This window comes from Prionailurus viverrinus, chromosome A2 (genome assembly GCF_022837055.1).
Source record: "Prionailurus viverrinus isolate Anna chromosome A2, UM_Priviv_1.0, whole genome shotgun sequence".
Lineage (NCBI taxonomy): Eukaryota > Metazoa > Chordata > Mammalia > Carnivora > Felidae > Prionailurus > Prionailurus viverrinus.
In genome coordinates, this window is record NC_062562.1 from 148,646,080 (window position 1) to 148,666,134 (window position 20,055).

Consider the following 20,055-nt stretch of genomic DNA (forward strand, 5'->3'; position numbering starts at 1 on the left):
CCTTCCTCCCTCCCTCCCTCTTTTCTTTCTTCCTTTCTTCCTTCCTTCTTCCTTCCTTCCTCTTTCTTTCTTTCTTTCTTTCTTTCTTTCTTTCTTTCTTTCCATACAGTGTTCTGCCTTCTTCTTGGGTCCCCTCCTTTTGTTTCATCATCTGTGCGGTCCCAGAGAGCACACAAGCCAAATCCAAGACTCTTCTCGTTCTTGTTCTCCATGCCTTTGACCTCACCTTGTAGCTGTTAACCTGCCCTCTCTCTTTCTCATGCTGTTGCCCAACTGGCTCTAAAGGTGTTTCATTCTGGCGCCTTCATAGAACAGCCTTTGCTACCTCTCCTCCTGCTCACACCCTTTTCATGACTGGAGGCTTCCTCTCCAACCCCAGAACCTTCCACTCACTTTTGCCAGCCACTTATTAATGTAAAATGCTCCACGTGACGTTTCTGCCTAGCCCAATTGCTTCCATTGCCTGCACGCTCGGAAAGATCTTTTGCATTTCTTTGTTCTCCAATGTAGCTTCGCCTGGATGTCTTTTTACATGACTTCTCAGGGCCTGGTACATAGGAGGTACTTAATCACGATACCCAGGATCAAATGAATTTTAATTTTCTTTCAATAGCCTTGGTCTTTATTCTCTAGTTTGCCAGTTTCTTCCTCACAAAAAGGTTTTTTTTTAATCATCCTTTTCTATTTGGGGCACCTTTTTATCTCAGCGGAAGACTTCTTACCTAATTTTTCAGCTTGTGCTAAGAGAATTTGATGTGGCCACCCCTTTTTAGTTTTTCGCCATCAGACAACAGGCACCAAGAAGTACAAACCACACCGACCTGACCGAGCCTCCGTGTTTCGTAGGCAAATGCACAGGCTGCATCCCCTGCTGCTGCACGGGCATCTGACTCCCTAAAATGATGTACACTTGGCAGGGGCTACTTGTAGCTCACGCACAGGCCAATTGGCACCAGGGTCTGCTCAATTAGTCTCAAGACTGTCTTTTGGAATTAATTAATAATTAAACCAAACCCCATATGATCGCTCTTCCCTTTCCACCTTCATTTACTTACTCCCTTTATATACCTTCTTGTTTTGTTTCCTCAGGTGCCCGCTGAGCCATCTTACCGACCGTGTGCTACATTTTTACTTCTTCCTAGTTACCTGTTGGGCTCCTCCTCCCATTCTTCTAGCTTTGCCCTTGGCCTTTGTGGCCCTCTCAGACATCTTTTGGCACTCGTGGGATTTTATCTTTCCCGTTATTACTGCTCATGTAAGCTGCAGGGGCCACGCCTGAGCTCTGCCTACATGCAACCTTCCCATTCTTGCAATTAATTCTGACAATCAATTTCGTACAAATTACCCTGCAGGCTCTACACCTAGCCAGGAACTTACCCTATTCCTATTGCCTCTTTAATGTCTCTCCTCATCCCTTAAGTGGGCACAGACATGCTGTTCATGTAAGCATATAAATAGGGGTTCCCAGCCCAGAGTACCTGGACTCCCCGGAATCCATGAGTGGTAATAAGGTCCTCACGCTATTTTCAATATTTCCCAAAGCGTAATGGAAATTGGATTGTTGCTGTTTTCTTTTTTGTGTGCATACTCAGTGATGTATGTCCCACATTAAGAATAGGAAATATATTATTACTTAATAAATGCAGCTTGTTTAGCAGGCAAAAATCTTTGAAAACATGATGCCTAGAGGGGAAAAAGTAATAAAAGGGGCCATAGATGGTGAAAGTTGGTAACACAAGTACATAATAATGTTTTCATGTGTTCCAGATGCTTGTCTAGCACTCCATATTTTGCATGGGCTTAAGGAGAAAATCATGGCTTGTTCAATCAAAAGCATTTTCTTGGTCTAAACTTAATTAATATCCTCCCCAGTTTCTCCCATTGACATGTTCTATAATCTGTCTTAGATGGATGGGCCATGGGGCTCTGGGGGTATGCCAGCTGCTTGGCGAACCTGATGTTCTCAAAAGGCTTTGCATTCAGATTTCTAAAAATATCTTGCAACTGGTGTTTAATAACGCCAATACCTAGAATTATAAACTCCTTCCTCTCCCCATTCTAAATGAGAGTGATTTTAGTTTGGTTGGAAAGAGTGTAGGAGCCCACAGAGTGAGATTCAAATCCTGACTCCACCACTTACCAGCAATGAGGTCCTCCTCTCCCTCTGGGTCTCATTTTCCCTCGTCTTTAAACACGGAGATAAAAATCTCCCTGCACCTCCCGAATTCACGGGATTTCCCAGAGCACAGATCACCTGATAGGTGTGAAGTTGCTTTGTAAACACACAAGGACATTATAAGTGACGGTTATTATTGTCATCTTTGTCCTTAATGTCTCGTTCTTCGTTGCACTGACACATTACCTCTCTACCACACCACAGGAAACTGCTCCGGCAGGTTTCCCTGGACCCACGAACTCCACCAGGAGTATAGTAGGCTGGGAGAAATTTTTCTTCTTTAGCACCTTGATATTACCGTTTCCTCCTTGAACTGTGCTGTCTGCCCCTAACCAGCAGCCATCGCTTCATCTGGGATGAAACTCCGGGGCAGCCCTGCTTCCTGGACTTATTCAGTGCTTTTACCAGATACTGTAACAGACTTGTCTTTTTCTCTGCTTTTCATCTAGATAGATCCCTGTGGGACAGGAGCATAAGTCCTTCCTAGGCAGTTATCATGAGACCCAGCCTCTCTCGACCTTTTCTTTTAGGATCTTTCTATGTATACACTCAGTCATTTTTGATTACTCTCCTGAGCTTTATCTCGTTTTTTCCCCCCCCATTCTTTCTAAAGTGCGGATGCTCTAGACCAGGCAAAAAGGTTACCATTACCTGAGAGGTAGGTGTCACTCACCTCGCCTTTCCCAAGGAAGGTCGGTCCTGGGAAACCTTCAAAGGCCCATTTTTCGGCAGCATTCCCCAGAACGGCCAACCCCTTCCAGACTGACTCTACATCTCCCCATCTATACGACTGCTTTGCCTCACTCCCCACCCCATGGGTAATTCTGGAAAGCATCAGAAAACTTTCTGACACTTGAGGTCACTTCTGAAAACTAGACGGATTATCCATCATTTTATCTTGGTGCGATTCTATACCCTCATGGCAACCCTCATGCGGTTGCCTTCCGCACCTTGCTAGGAAGCTGTACGGGTGCCCAGGTGGCTTCCGAGCACCGTGGCATTGCGATTCTTTCCCCCCAAGTCCCCAGATTCTCCGCCCACACCTTACACCAAACAAAGCCGCCTCTCCCTTCCCCCATCGTCGGCTCCTCTTCTGACCCTGGAACACAAACCACTCCAGATGCAGAGCCACACGATTAATTAAAACCACCCCACGCTGATTAAAGTCTTAAGCTACAGTGCCAGGCATGCTAATTAACTGAGTGAGGGAATTCAGACCACAGGAAGAGGTGAGAAAAGAAAGTCATGGAGGGGGGCTTCCGCTTGGAGAACAAATCAGATGGCGATGTGACCCAAGCCATCCTAGTGATGGATGGTCTCAGACACCACAAAAGATTGAGGTTTGTCCCCTGGTCACTGGACTCCAGGAGAGGTGTTGATTGATGTGTCTGCATGAGCTCCCTCACTGCTTCTAAAGACAGGAGCCCCACCACCTTGCAGAACCTCTGTGTGTGCCTATGCAGTGCTGGGGGAGAGCGGGGGGCTCCTCAGGCAGAGGGGTTCGGACAGGGCCGGCACAGGGTCGTCTTTGCATATGCCACTGGGTTTGTGCAAAGTCCTATGGGGCAGCATAGTAGTGGTTCCTCAAAAATCTACACATAAAATTGCCATACGATCTAGTCGTTGCTCTTTTGGGTACACACCCCAGAAAACTGGAGGCAGTGACTCAAACAGATATTTATCGACCCATGTTCATAACAACATTATTCACAATAGCCAAAAGGGGGAAAGCAACCCAGAGCAACCCATAGCCAAAGCAAGCCAACAGACGAATGGACAAAATGAGTGTGGTACAGATCGACAAAGGAATACAGTCGGCCCCCTGCCCCCACCCCCCCATCCGCAGTTTCAGTGACCCACAGTCAACCGCAGTCTGGAGGCAGATGATCTCCTTTTCTGATGTATGATCAGAAGGTCAACAGCTATGTCACAGCTACGTCATTCACCTCACTGCATCTCATCATGTAGGCATTTTATCATGTCACATCATCACAAGACGTAGAGTACAATAAGAAATTTGGGGGACAGAGAGACCACATTCGCATAACTTTTATTATGCTATATTATTAGAATTGTCCTATTTTACTATTCATTATGGTTGTTAATCTCTTACTGTGCCTAACTTATAAATTAAAGTTTATCATAGGTATGTATATGTAGCAAAAAAATAGGATATCTAGGGTTTTGTATGATCCATGGTTTCAGTCATCCACCAAGGGGTCTTGGAACATATCCCCTGTGGATAAGGAGGGACTATTATAATATTCAGCTTTTCAAAAAAAGGCAATTCTGACACATGCCACAACACGGATGAACCTTGAAAACATCGTGTTAAGTGAAATACGCCAGACGCAAAAAGACAACTATTTCTGATTAGACTAATAAATTCATGTGTATAAAATATTCTGAGATCCTTGCGTGCAAAGATTGGCATGTTACCTGTTTCAATTTAATCTCACATGGACAAAAGGGTTTTGGATGAGTATCTCTTATCATGGACTGTGATGTAACTTTGATCTGTCATTCGCAAGCTCTGGGCCTCCATTTCCTGATTTGCAAAAATAATGTCATAGCTTTGTTCTACCCAGAACCCTTTCTCACCTCCCACCTCATCCAAGAGGCACGGGGCAGGGTCTCGGAATTCAAATTGGTTTTGTGAGGTCAAATGGTCTCTGATTTTATAAGATACTCCGGTTACTGCTTTGCCTCTACTTTGGCACTTTTTAGTCGCCATTATGAGCAGGAAACCTGTGTGCTGGTATCTATCTCTGTCTTCCTCTATTCCTCTCCCCCCCACCCCCCCATTACCTTTCTGACACTCACATTGGTTTTCTTCGCCCTTTTGCCCCAAGGTAAACTTCCCTAAATCATAGAGCGTAGCTTCGTCTGGGTTTTAAATACTGTAAATAGAATCATCATCTCTATTCTCTCACCTGTCCGGCCCCACGAACAAAGCCGTGCATGTATTAAAACAGTGGCCTGGGATAGAAAGATAAGGACTGACTGAGACAGAGTGAAGGAGCCCACACAGGACTTCAGCTCATGGCCTTGACCTTGACAAGCTTCTGTACTCTGATCAAGAGAGCCCACCGCCTGGAGCGGTCAGGCCCTGGGTGTGCTCAAGGCAGCTGGGGGAGTTTTCTTGAGTCCTGGCCCCCGACTGTCTAGACTCTGCTTGGTTTCCCTGATATCGGGAAGATGCTTTCTTCTGGCAGTCGAGTCCCACTCCGCCTGTTGCTGTGAGCGTCCCAAAGGGAGCCTGCTGCTCTGTGGATTGCATTCAGACACGTTCCATAGACACAGCCTACCATCTCTGTGCATAGCTCTCATTTCTTTAAATATTTGACACTCTCGTCGAATTGTGAGTTATTCCTCCGTCTCTCCTCTTATAATTGGATGCCAATGCTGCCGTGCCTATGCTGAGTCTGATGGTGGGGGTTAATTTAAATGTCCGAGAGGCTCCTTAAGTACCTAGTTTCCTTCAAAATTGTCAAAAAAGGGGAAAAAAAGATGCAAGAGGACCCATTAAGAAACTCTGAAGGGCTGCTGCAGAGCTATCAAGCTGTGCAGGGACTGTGCCTGGTGCCTGTCGTCCCTGGTGCTGTCCCATCCATCCCCGTCCTGTCCGCCTGTCTCTGAGCAAAGGAAGTAGAGCTGGGAAAAGCCAGTCCTTTTCCAGAACATCAGTAACTCGGTAATCCATATGGATCTCAGCATCGTGGTCTTGGGGCGCCCCTCCAAACCTCTCCAGGGCCCTTTCTTTCCTTTAGTGGCCTCTGGCTGCCTTTCCACACCTCACTTCTACTGACTTGGGGCCATGCCAGGGCTGCATAAGAGCTCTTGTCTCCCGTGATGACCTCTGACCCCCTCACTGCCAAGGCTTGAACCTGTGGTGGCTGAACGCTGGCTCAGGAAGCTGTGTTTATTTCAGGTCATGCCAGGTGCCTGGAACACAGTCACTCACATCCTCTTTGCTCAGAGATGGCAGTTATGTCTGACCTTGGCAGGCTGGTCAGAGAGGCTGAGGCCAGGAGGCTGGTCACAGGCTATGGCAGATCGTGTCATGAGTCCCAACTCTTCACTCCCCTGAAGTAGCCTCCTACGTCCCCGGGGCCCTACCTACCTGGCCTCACGGTGAATGGAGAGATAGAGTGTACTTCCAGGCCCTTGTCCTTGGGCTTGGTCTCAGGACCTGATTTGGTCAATGGGATGACAACAAGCACAAGGCAAAGGCTTGAGATGTGCCTCTGTGGTTGGCCTTGCCCTCTCGCGTTTCTGTCATGGCCATGAAAAGAGATTCCCATGTAGCTGCTTCTCCTTCAGCCAAATGAACCCGTGTGGAGCAGACCTGAGCCCAACCCACAGACAGAAGACAAGCCCAGCTGGTGCAGAAGCTTGAGCCAGAACCACCCAGCCAAGCTTAGCCCAGATCAGTTGACATGCAATGGATGTGCAGGTTATGGAAGTTAATGCTTATTATTATCTGCTACTGACTTTGGAGGTGGTTTGTTACACAGCTCTTTTATGGAAATAGCTAACTGATACACAGATGCTGGCCATAAAGTCACATTAGGGTATAAAGGTCCTGTGACAGGTAGAGGGGAGAGGTTAAATGGAGGAGGGAAAGGTTGCAGTGTGGTACTTTCTACTTTCTTCTCTTTTTATTTTTTTAATTGTTTATTTATTGTTGAGAAAGAGACAGAGTGCAAGCAGGGGAGGGGCAGAGAGAGAGGGAGGCACAGAATCTGAAGCAGGCTCCAGGCTCTGAGCTGTCAGTACAGAGCCCGACACAGGGCTTGAACCTATGAACTGTGAGATCATGACCTGAGCCAAAGTCAGACGCCTAACTGACTGAGCCATCCAGATGCCACTCTACTTTGTTTTAAAAGCTGGGTCTAACATCATAAATGAATCTTCCCAGTATATTCCATGCTGACCAAGCTCTCCTAATTCTAGGACCATAGATCTATAGATCTCAGGGAGGCCCAGCCCCTGGGCAAAGTACCAGAAAAGGCTCTGGAAAGAGAATGTGGTTCTTCATGTGTGGACAGCCAGCCCGGAGCACAGATGCTCAAAGGACCCCCCATGCTGGCCTCCTGGCTGCCCTAGTGCCAGGAGATGGTTTTATCTGCTCAGCAGCAATAAAAGCCCCTCAGGAATGGGTTGCCTTGAACTTTGCAGGTTCTCCTGCTTATTGCTCTCACCATGGGGTTAATCCAGCAGGGGTCTCCCCCGATAGCAGACTCATGCACAGGGTCAAGGGCAGCAGCCCTGGCTGTCAGCATTGTCCCCACCTGCCTGTAGGCAGGAGTTCTGGGGTCAAGGTCGTCGAGGGCAACGTCAAGAACAAGGGCAACAGCCTCAGAACACGAGGCTTGGGAGCTGAAGGCCCGAGCTCTAATCCATTCTGGGTGTCTGGATAACCCTGAACAAATCCTTTCTCTCGTTAAACCTCCCCTGACTGATTTCTAGATAGGGGGACCCAGGCCTACTCTGCCTAGGAGAACCGGTCGCAAAATACTACTAATACAAATGGTCTGGGAAGCTCTTGCAAATGAAAAGTAGCAGATGTTGTGGAGGGCTGCAATTTGCTGCTATTAATAAGTATAAATGCCTAATAGGAAGCCAGTTTGCTCTGGGAACTCGGACAGCCAAGGAGCGAGTGTTGACGCCGGAATCATCAACATATGCTGTTCCTCATTAGCAAACGGCAGTAGCTGGGCGAGGAGCTCTCAGCGTGATTTCTGCAGAGCCTCCAGAAATCACCCTGTCCTCCGCCTCCCCGTGTGGGCCACACCACAGTGGCCAGTGTTTGTTATTAACCAGACCCCTCACCAAGCGAGAGAGCCATCCCCGTCTCAGGTGCACAGATGGAAGAGCCACAACCCAGAGAGGCTGAGCAGCTTGGCCAAGGTCACACAGCAGGGCAGTGGCAAAGGCAGAAATTGAAATGAAGCAGGGTCAGCAGCCTGACATCAGGCTCCAACACACCGACTCCCCTGCTGCCGGCCCTGGGGATTGAAAAACCTCCGGTACCTCCACTGAACCCCGGTTCTCAGGTTGAAGGTTTCCCAGTATAGCAGGCTTCTTGCTGGAAGCCAGGAAAGGTTGGCTAAGTCGAGGGGCTGAGGGCCCCTCCGGAGGGCAAAGAGGTCCATAATGGAGTAGCAGCCCTAGGGAGACCTGTAGTAGATCTTACTGCAGCCTTCCTCCTCCAGGGAGACTTCCTGGCTCCTTCCAATGTTGTTGGAGAGAAAAAAGGGAGTTTGGAATAGCTTTATCTCAGTGCTTCGTGAGAAGCAGAGATTTGGAGGAAAGATAGATAGGGGTGTGAATCCTGGATCTGCCCCTTCCTGTGTGACTTGAACAGCTCATCTTCTCCGAGCATCCCTTTCCTCATCTGAGGACAACGAAGCACCCTGAAGGGCTGCTACAAGGATTAATTGGGAGGATACATAGGAATGTGTTAGTCCAATGCCAGTAACAACTTAGTCTGTTGTTCCAGCATCTCTCCCAGATAAAAGGCTCCCCTGAGGGGTGTTGTGAAGTCCTCTCTCTTCATCTTTCCACACCTCGTGCCCAGCTCAGGCACAGCAAACGAGAATCCGTAAGCAAGAGGGTAAAGGGTCACATGAATGAATGAATTTGGTTCCTGTTGAGCTCATGTTCCAAGAACCCCATGGAATTAACTGATCTGACCATCATGGCTCTACCCCAAAACCCATAATTTCGGGAGTATTGCCACAAGTTCATCTCTTAAAGGTCAACTTCTCTCCCCTCTCTGGACTATTATGCTCACATTCACACGATGATCTATATATTTTTTTTAGTATATATATATATATATATATAGAGAGAGAGAGAGAGAGAGAGAGACACAATGTGAGTGGGGGAGGGGCAGAGAGAGAAAGAGTGAGAATCCCAAGCAGGATCTGCACTGTCAGCACAGAGCCTGATGCAGGGCTTGAAATCACAAAACTGTGAGATTGTGACCTGTGCCGGAATCAAGAGCTGGATGTTTAACCGACTGAGCCACCCAGGTGCCCCGGGAGGCAGGACTTCTAGAGCTGCGGTATTGCAAGGTGTGAGTTTTCCCAGGCAGGTCAGTTCAGTGCATTTGACAGAGGAGACTGGTGGCTGCACCCACATGTTACCCTGAGAGCCGCCCCGTCACCATGCTGGAGGGAAGGTACCCAGGATGGGAGGAATGCTCTGGCATTCACAGAGTTAATAAGCTGGAAGGGACCCTGGGAACAATCCAGCTGCCAGCCCCCTCATTTTTCAGATGAAGCTCAGTTGTTGTAGGGTCTGTCCAAAGCCACATGGCTACCAACACTATTCTGTTGAGACCCTATTCTGATACAGACTCCTGCCCAAGATGTCTGCTCTTGACCTAGCTTCAAGGTCAGGGCTGAAGGAAGAGGCAGAGCCTCTGGGACCCATACCACTGGGGACTGGGAGCCTCCCTCCCTACCCCCAAGCCCAACAGGTGGGAAGGAGCCTTTTTCCTGGGGATCAAAGCATTCCCATTCCAGCCATCTTTCACCAGGCGCTGCTGACGGAGGCTACAGAGGCCACGGTCCCATCTGAGCTGGGACTGGGGACCTGCTGGTGTGAGTTTCCTAAGCCCAGCCTGCTCAACAGAGGCCTCTGTTTCAGCAGCCAAGAAGAGGGAGGGGGAGGGGCTGGCACGGCGACACCTCTATCCAGGCCCCTGCAGCTGAGCCAAATGAGTTCTGAGACATATGCCGAGGCCCTCTGGCTCTCTGGCATGACTCTTTGTGGGAAGCGGCAGGGCAGACCGGGCAGTCACTCCCTTCTCCACCCAGCACCCAACCCTTCCCTCCAACTGCCTTCTGTCAAGGGCACTGCTGGCCAGCGTCCCCAGCAATGATCTGACTGCTCAAACTAAAGAGTGGTTGTGTGTGAATGGTACACTGGTGTGAATGGGTGCACGGCAGCCTGAGGGTGTGTGCCTACACGTGTGTGCCTGGTAACAGGTGCGGCATTTGCACACGGCGGTGGGCGGGAGTGTTCAGGGCCATGGGAGCATGTTTGCAAATAAACACAACTTTCCTTGCAGACCTTCCTGTCTGGGCAGGAGGCTCCTTTGGATAGTGGGCCAACATCTTCCTTCAAAAAGGAGTCTGACCCTGGGAAAAATCATGGGGCCCAAATGAAAGGAAATTGATATACCTCAGGGGCCTTCTAGGCCCCAGCATCTCAGGCAGTCAGGTGCTGCTGGCTTAAGAAGGAGGCGACAGAGGCCACAGGTGCCCCAAAGGAACCTAGATCCTCTTCCTCTGCCCTCACCTCCTGCCTCAAGGCAGCCAAAGAACTCTCCCGGACCTATGAGAGACCCCCTGTGGGGTCAGGGGCCCTGCCTACTGCTGGGGAAAGAGGAAGATAGTCCTCTAATGTCTGAGTGTCCTTGGACATGGGTCTGCATGGGCAAATGTGTTTTCCTCATTAAGAGATGATGCCCCGAGGGCATTCTGCACTAGCTCTGCAGATGTGAGAGGACAATGCCCATTCTTGCCTTTCTCTAAGTGGGACCACGCTATACCGGGCAGCCCAGCCACGCCACACCAGCCTTCGTGTGTCCAGGCAGCAAAGCTGAGGAGGTAAGGTGGGGCCTCCTGCATCCATCTGCCAGGAGCTGACCCCATAGCACTGTAGCTGTGGGTCATTTGGTTTCCATTAGGAGGTTCATCCTTGAGGGGTGAGGGGTGTGGTAGTGGTAACTCATCCACTGCACATCAGCTGGGGAATCCGATCGACATTGGGCTAAGGCTTGAAACAGATGAAAAGCGGCTGGTCAGGGCTATCTTTAGATGGGGACTCAGGGAGAAAGGATTGCTGGCCCTGGGGTGGGGGTCGGGGGGAGGAGGCGTCTGCTGTTGGCTAGCGTGTACCCATTTTCCGTGGACGTGTGTGGGAAGGCCTGGGGTCGGGGAGGCTAGGAGCCTCAGCCACTCCTTCTCTGTCCACTCAAGTCTTTGTTACAGCAACAGACAGCCCCCAATACCAAAATTTCGTTACATATGACAGGTACGATCAGCAGACAGAGGGCCTGGGAGAAGGATCTGGGTGTGTAGAACCCACAGGGGGGAGGGAAGTTCACTGGGGAGCCAGGCGGTGTGGCTGTTGGGACCTGGGCTTGGTGATCTCAGGGGTTGCATTCAGACTCCAGCTCTGCCACTTATTAGCTTGCGCAGGCATTTAACATTCCCCAGCCTCCAAAAGGTTATGCAAACTAAATACTATAATACCTGTAAAATACTGCACACGGCTCCTGGACATCCTCACCAAACACGTGGCAGCTGTCACTACAGGGATGACAACCATGGCTGGTCCACGTTTTTGGTTTGCTTCTCCTCGGGGGCAGATAGCATTCCCCTAAATGAAAAGTTCAACCTTGAAGGTTTCCAGGTATGTCCCTGGGACAGCTGAACGTTTCTGCCATTTGTTTACCTTATAAGTGGTGCTGGACAAGGAGTTAGGGCTTGAGGGGACTCTCAGTGGGACCTCATGATCTTATTCCTGACCAGTCAACCCCACCCAGTGAACCCCTCTGGTCCCCAGACCCACATTCCTGGCCCTAGGAAGGGGGGCTTGGCCCCACAGCCAGCTAAGAACTTTCCAGCCACTTCCCTGCTTCCCCTTCCCCTTCTCCAGCTTTTCTGATAGCCTTTCCTGGGCTTTTGAACAGCAAGCGGAGGGCAGGAAGAGGAGGAAACCCCAGTGAATTTGTTTTATTGCCCACAGCACCGGGGAAAGTTAGGTGAAGCTAGGGAGCCGCTCCAGCTATTAGATGAAATGAGGTCAGGGTTATCTGCGGCCTTAATTTATTCCGCTTCTCCCCTGACCTCTGTGAACAGGCATAATCAAAAGTTGGCTGTGGGTCCGGGACAGGAAATCATGCTGGCTCCCGGCCAAACACAAGAGGCCACGCTGTGTGCCGGCACGTGGGTACGTTGGTTGGCACGGCATGTCTGGCAGGCCAGGGTCGGGCAGCGAGGCTCAGCGTGGTGGCGTTGGCACAGAGTCCAGCAGACCCTGCTGTGACAGGGACGTGAGGAGGCAGCCTCCAGACACGATTAAACACGGGGCGTTTGCTGAGTTTGCAAACAAACCTGCGGGATGCAGGACTGAGGCAGCAGCAAGGAAACAAATTGTGACAATTTAGGGCAGGTAGCATGCCATAAGTGGCATTCATTTGAAGAAGCTTTTCTACTCCATTAAGCCTGCCTGGGATGCTGCCGTAAACAGAGCTTGAGCTGGACCAGTGTCTGGGGCACGTGAGGGGGTGGTGTGGGGTGTAGGACTCCCCTCTCCGGCTCCCCATGCCACCACTTGCTGAGTGTGGACCACCCTCAGGGAGCCTCTGCAAGCCAAGGGGAGAATCAGGGTACATGGGAGGTGCCAGGGAGGAGGGGAAAGGCAGGGAAGTGGGGTCTAGGCTAAGGGGTTCCAAACCTAGCGGAGCTGTCTTTTAAAAAAATTTTTTTTAATGTTTATTTAGTTTTGAGAGTGAGAGAGAGACACAGAGTGTGAGTGGGGAGGGGCGGAGAGAGAAGGAGACACAGAATCTGAAGCAGGCTCCAGGCTCTGAGCTGTCAGCACACAGCCTGACGCGGGGCTCGAACTCATGAACAGCAAGATCGTGACCTGAGCTGAAGTTGGACGCTTAGCAGACTGAGCCACCCAGGCGCCCCTAAACCTAGTGGAGCTTTTAACTAAAACCTAACTGTAATGCTTTTAGAAAACGCTGATGTCCAGGCCAACTTCAGACCAGCAAAATCAGAATTTCCAGGAGCCAGGCATCTATATTTTCTTAAAGCACAGTGCTTTTCCCCTCGGCCCCCACTGATGACCCTGATGATAGGCTGGCCTTAGGCACAGTGGCAGAGGAGTTGGGGTCTAAGGCTGATGTATTTCTGCCTTGGAGTCTGAGAGATGCAGAAGGTCAGAGGCTCTGAGGACAGAGACAGGCAGAGCAGGCATAACAATGATACTGGCTGCCGTACTTGGCTTCGCAATTTACAAAGCAATTTCACAGGCATGATTACGTGTGACCTCCCCCGCACCCCCCCCCCCCAACCCTGTGAGGAAGCCAGGCCGGGAAGCACAGCCTCCATTTTACAGATGAGGTCATCGGCTGGAGGAGGTTAAGTGACTTACTCACGGGCACACAGCCAGTGAGGGGCAGAGCCAGGACTCTGACACAGGACTCAGAACCTATGACCTATAACTGCTCCACGGCTGGCGTAGCCTCCTTTCTCCACTGGAATCCCCTCTCTTGCCTGGGGCCAAGAACCTAAAAGTCCCCAGCAAAGAGCAGTAGCTGCCTAAGCCGGATCCAAACGTCATGGAAATTGATGAAGGCAGAATTGGGTTGGAGAGGTCCCATTTAAACATCCCTTAGAATTGCTCCTTGGCCAGCATGTTTCCATGGCAAGGTCTACCTCAACACCCATGATTCTCATCTCCAAATATGGCTTTATCATCTCACGCAGGGCAGGACCCGAGACTATCACTCGGCATGGCACAGTGTCACCCTGGGAGGAGCAGGAAGGGGATGGTATACCTAACCTCCAGAGACTTTACCAATTATGGAATTGTTTCACTGGCTCTGGGGGCTGCAGACTTCAGAGCCTGCCTATGTCCTGGGGCGCTGCTACCTAGGGCTCAGTAGTGAATCCACATCCTGTCTTGGGGCTCAGGGGTCTGGTCTCAAGACAAGGAGCAGCCTGGGCCCATAGGTTGGCCAGAAGCCTGGGCTAACTTGAATTTCACAGCGCTCGCATGCCGGAAGTGGGTAGGTGGCTTGTCTTTTTTTTAAATAATTTTTTAAAGTTTTTATTTATTTTACTTTGAGAGAGACAGAGACTGTGTGTGTGGGAGAGGGGCGGGGAGAGAGAGAGAGAGAGAGAGAGACAGAGAGAGAGACAGAGAGAGACAGAGACAGAGAGAGAGACAGAGAACTCCAAGCAGGCTTTGCACCACCAGCGTGGAGCCTGAGGCGGGGCTTGAACTCACAAAACTGCGAGATCATGACCTGAGCCAAAACCAAGAGTCCGACTGAGCCACCCAGGCGCTCCCGTGCGTGGCTTGTTCTGACCCAGATTTGCTCTCAGTTGCTCGGCTGTGGCCTTGGACCTGAGGGGTACCGTGGACGGGTTTTCGTTGGCCTGGGTGATCTTGCCACCTGTGCTGACCCTGCAGCCTCTCTGAGGAAGGGGAAGACTGGGAGGGTCCACCCTGCCCTTCTGTGCTGTTCAGTTCCTCCTGTCAACTCAGCTTCCTAAATATAGGGAGGACCCAGCAAAACCATAGACACCCAAAGGCTTCCTTGCCAGGACAAGCCTCAGTAAGTCCACGACTTGGGGATGGAGGGTGCAGTTGGAGAGGTGGGCATTTAAGGCAGAAAAGATGATGAGAAAGCTTCCCGACAGAGGTCCCATGGAGTCTCTGCAAGAGGCCTGGCCCGGCATCCTATTCACTTAGACTCAGCAAAACCTCAACAGGGTCTCTCCAACACCAGGGCTTCTCTGTCCTCTGGTCCTTCAAGGAGCAAAGGGAGTTTAGGGATGGTGCAAATCAAAGGGCATCCCATGTCTGAAAAGGGAGGGCTGGAGGCAGAACGAAGTAGGTGCAGATACATGGGGGGTGGGGGGTCCCTCTTCCTGCCTGGGCAGTGCCTCCCTCCCTGCAGTTGGATCTTCCCTTGTCTTCTCCCTTTTACTTTTTATCAGAAATGGCCTGGCAGGGTCACAGATTCACACTTCAGCCTGAATGAGCTGTCCCTCCTAGTAGCGGCTGAAGGCTCCTTCCTGGGAAACAGGGGATGGGAGTGAGAGTCTCCTGGTCCCCACGACCCCAGGAGGGGTTCCCTTCCCCACCACTGCCTCCGCCTTCCAAATAGGCTTTTCCCCTCATTCTCCCATCTCGTCTTCCTTGTCCCCTGTGACCAGTCTCCCCTCACATACGTGACAGCATGTGTCTAAAGCTTAGACTTTTCGTGATGCTTGGAAAGAGTAGCCACACCCACGCAAGACCACAGCTCCAGGAATACATGGGGAGGAGAGACAGGTTGCTGTGAAAGCCTGACTTGGCTGCTCAAACCTAACACAAGGAGCAAAGAATCCCCGCATTGGATGAGACCTTCAGGCCTCTGAATCCAGGCTTTTATTGGCTACGAGTACTCACCACAGCCATTTATGCAACATGTTTGCCAGTTACACCCAATGCGAAGGACAAATGATAAGGATTACGCACACCATTAAATGTAATCCGTTGTGACTTAGGAAATAGTTTGATGCAGAAGTAAACTGTGCTTATCTGTACTGGTGCCCTAGTTTACTGCTCGTGCACCATGGTAGTCTACTCATAATTGCAGAAACAAAGGACCGAGGGCATTCTTTACATTTCTTAGTCACTTAGCCTTCTAAAGAGGCCCCTCCTCCATCACTAGCAGACAGACACTGAGCCCTTTCTGAGCGCGAGGTGTGGGTTGGACACCTGTGCGATGAGGCGTCTTTCCGCCAGTCTGGACTCCCTGAAGTCTTTGTGCATCTGAGTCTTGGGTCTTTTCCCTATGGTGGGCGGTACCCAGCTAGGTGGATGAGAAACAAACTATTCTTGCACATGGATGAGTATAGCAGCCCTATTCATAATCGTCAATGCTTGGAAGCAAGCAAGATGTCCTTCAGGAGGTGAATGGATAAATAAAATGTGATAGAACCAGACAACAAGATATTATTTAACGCTGAAAGGAAATGAGTTATCAAGCCATGAAAAGACAGGGAGGAAGCTTAAATGTATTTTTACTAAGTGAAAGGAGCCAATCTGAAAAGGCTACATAATTATTAAAACCACACGGCATTCTCGAAAAGGCAGAACTATGGAGACAGTAAAAAATGATCAGCCACCAGAGTCACTGGGAAGCAGCACAGGATGAGGGACCTGGCATGGAGAGCCAGCGATGGGCAAGGACGCAGAGTCCTGGGCCTGTACTGCCCTGGGATGGGCTGGAACAGAAGTCTGCTGCATGGACTTTGATGTGGACATGGGATCTACCTTCTTTCTCTCAACTGGGCCTTCCCCGGAGGGCGTGGTCAAGAGCAGCATGCACACGCGGTAATGCCAGCAACAGCAGTCATGTCTTCTAGATGTGCCCAGTTTGCGTGTTCCTGAGTATGCAGACACACTAACACCACCTTGAGGTTAGCTTCTGCTGCTCCCAGTGTCCTGTGTGGTGACCTGCCCTGGACTGGACGCACAGTAGCCCAGGGTGTCTCCACCATCTACGGCAGAGCCCTCAGGTTTTAAAATAAATAGCCCACTGTAGCCTCCAGGCACTGGGCTGTGAGGTGAGGATCAAGTGGGCACAGCCCCAGATGACCGAGGCAGCTTCTGGCTGGCCAAGAGCTGACCACTAAAGGAAACAGTCTCAAATGGCCCCTCAACACATCCTCTGGGTAGCATCAGCCCTGCCCTAGCACACAAGACATGGCTGGATTTCAGCCCCGAGAATCCCCTTGGTTAGCTATCCTTGTGCAGTGAACAACCTACATCACAGTATACTGTGGTTCTATGAACATGTACACACATAGTCCTAGGGAAATGAGTGTATCAGGGATCCAGGAGACTCAGGGGACCCAGGTTGAATCCCAGCTGTGCCTTATCTCACCATGTGAGGCTGGCCAAAGATGTCAACCTCCCAGGGCTGCTGTTTCCTCACCTGTAAAATGAGAGGTTCTTCCTGCTCTAATAATCTAAGACATATGGGAAATTGAGAGCACATTTCCCTTTCTTTCCCTAGATTGCCCCCCTCTCCCCTCTTGAACTTGACCAGGTCCTTTCAGACCAGGCTGAAACCAAAAATCAATTTTAATTATAAAAATCCGTTTACTGTACTAATAAATCATCCTGGCCTTGGCTTGGTTGTGGGGAGAAGGTTACACCTGGAGCAGGGCTAATAAGTCACTCTCTCCCTCTGCCTCACTGCACCGAGGCTGTCCCCCCTGCTCCAATATTCATCTCCGTCATTAGGCTGTGGATTATTAATGATTCCTTGAGCTGATGCATGGGAACCAAGATGCTCTGAAACACGTCGTGCTGGTTGTAACTTGATTTCTAGCTGACCCCTTGACAGGAGACCCTGATGGGCCTTCCCCCCTCTTCCCAGGGATGAGGGGGGGCTGCATAATGGGGGAGTAGAACTGTCCTTTGAAATGGCTCCTTGTCTGGGGGTCTAAAAGAGCCACTGACACAGACAAACAGGGAGAGACAGCACAGTGTTATACATAAATAAGGTTCCCAGGGCCATGAGTCTTTTAAATTAATTAACTGATCAATTACTATTGCTGTTAGAGTTATTCCTTATGTGCTCTAGGAGACTGGAAGCATCAGTTTCAGATGGGCATCTGGGGGCAAGGGAGAGACCGCATCCTGGCATGAGCTCAATGACATACCTAGAGAGGAAGATAAAAGGTACTGGGTGTAAGGGGGCTTAAAGCATCAGGGTGCTGCTGGGCCCTAGAGGTCACTTGTCATCCGTGAACCCCTGGCTAAAGTCAAGGGTTCAAGTTCATACACATCCATGTGGCACTACAGCCCGGGGCTTGGACGGAGTAGGGTAGGCAGCTAACAAGCAGCGATTTGCTCTTGGAACCAGTTCCTTGCAGCAGTGAGACCAAAGCCTCACTTCCTTCCTGGGAGCAGCTCATGGAAAGCCCTCAGTGTGCTTCTGGTAAAGCACAGAACTAAACCCTGAGACTTCTGTTCGCACAGCCTGCACAGGAGCATTGGTGAAGATGGTACGTCCAGATGGGAGAGAGAGGCTGAACTTCTCCCCTGCCCTCTGTCCCCCAAATCTAGTTAGCAGAGATGGAAAACAGGGAAGCTTGTGTGGAAGGGAAGCCGATATGGCTGACCCACCACCGGTGGGGCAGGGGCCACAAGCGGCTTTTAGAATGTGTTCCAGTCATGTAAATTCACTGCCATCCTGGCACAGGGTTACCAGCAAGTGGGCATGGACAGCATTTTGAACTGGCCAAGCCAGCAGCCAGGCAGCACATCGTCAGTGAGCAGGCTGGCCAGCTCTACGTACTACTCACTAGACGTGTGCAAGTTCCTTAATATCTCTGAGCCTGTTTCTCCACTGTAAAACAGGGATAGTAATCCCTGCCTTGGTTGTTATGACAGCACTTCATGCAGTAGGTCTGCTTTGGAACATTTTATGACTCATCAGCATCCCTTCCTTGAAGACAGAAAGGAGATAACACGACCTATCAAATTGGCCATTTGCTTGCATTGATTTTGTGGGAGGGACAATTAAAAGTGACACACCAAATGAGAAATGTTTATGGAGTCATTGCAGAAGCATTGGATTTAACATCAAAAGACCTTTGGGGCGCCTGGTTGGCTCAGTCGGTTAAATGTCCGACTTCGGCTCAGGTCCTGATTTCACGGTTCGTGGGTTCGAGCCCCACGTTGGGCTCTGTGCTGACAGCTCAGAGCCTGGAGCCTGCTTCAGATTCTGTGTCTCCCTCTCTCTCTGCCCCTCCCCTGCTCGAACTTTGTCTCTCTTTCAAAAATAAATAAACATTTAAAAAATTAAAATCAAAAGACATGGGCTTGGGACCAACTGTGCCACCATGCCACTGGTTGTGTGACTTTTGAGAAGCCATTTGACCTTTATCATCTGTTATGTAAGATAATAGGGACTCTGAGAGCTGCTGGGCATGTTCAGTGAGATATCCTGTGGGAAGGACGCTGGAGATGTCAGGTGCTAAACAGAACCATGACATCATTTCATTTGCTTCCCCTGTCCCATTAGCAAAGATAATTTAGAGTTCTCCTGGATCAGGCTTTCCAGGGAGCATAAATGATAGTAACTATTAACTTCTCGATTCAGTTCTTTTGCTACCTTCCATTAAGGCTCCAGAAGAGAAATCATTTTTCTTTTTTCATCCACTCATCATTTCAGATATCCTGGTACACTGAGATACAACACCGAGGAGGCAAGCACATTATGAAAAAGAAAGAACAAAAAAGAAAGAGGAAGAAAAAAGCAACTAAGCCCAGGAATGGATCCCCACGCTGAAGAATTGGTTTAATTAAATTGAAAGCTCTGGTGCTCGTGGTAATTGTTATTAAGGAATCTATATCCCATCAGAACCCTGTCCCCTGGAGTTTGCTCCCTCTGCTTTCTCTGCTTTGGGTACTAAAATTGCTTCTATCTTTAGGCAGATGCAGCCACAGAGCCCAGAGATTATTGTGGGGTGACTGTCTGGTGTGAGGCTTTGGGGGCAGCAGCAAATTAACTTGATCCTGACCTCCTCCTTGACTTGGAGCTCATTCATTTCTTCTGCCAAAGGGCAACATATGCCCTCTCTCAGGGCTGGTTATCAGGGACACATAACATACGCAATGCTCGCTTTTGGACTCCTTCTACTGCTTCTCTGTACATAAGGAGGATGGTTTCTAATGTCACCCACACCACCAGGTTCCTGATGCCCCTGAGCTACTGCCATCTGCTCCTTGGGCACCAATTGGCTGCAGAAAAAAATACCTAGTCTGTCCAGTTTCTTAAGTTGATTTATTTATTTTGAGGGAAAGAGAGAGAGAGAGAGAGAGAGAGAGAGAGAGAGAGAGAGAGAGATTGAGAGAGGCAGAGAGAGAGGGAGAGAGAGAATCCCAAGCAGGCTCCACACGACGTGGGGCTCAATCTCACAAGCCATGAGATCATGACCTGAGCTGAAATCAAGAGTCGGATGCTTAACCAACTGAGCCACCCAGGTGCCTCTAGTCTGTCCCTTTTTGATGCCCCTAGAGCAACTAGATCCCAGAAGTAGATATAATAGCAAGCT

The 20,055-nt window shown here is 50.0% G+C and overlaps 1 protein-coding gene across 4 annotated transcripts in view; it reads right to left on the bottom strand.

Annotated features, from left to right (window-relative positions):
* Positions 1-20,055, bottom strand: part of PLXNA4 (plexin A4) — a 596,306-nt gene that overhangs the window by 111,136 nt on the left and 465,115 nt on the right. The window lies entirely within an intron of this gene.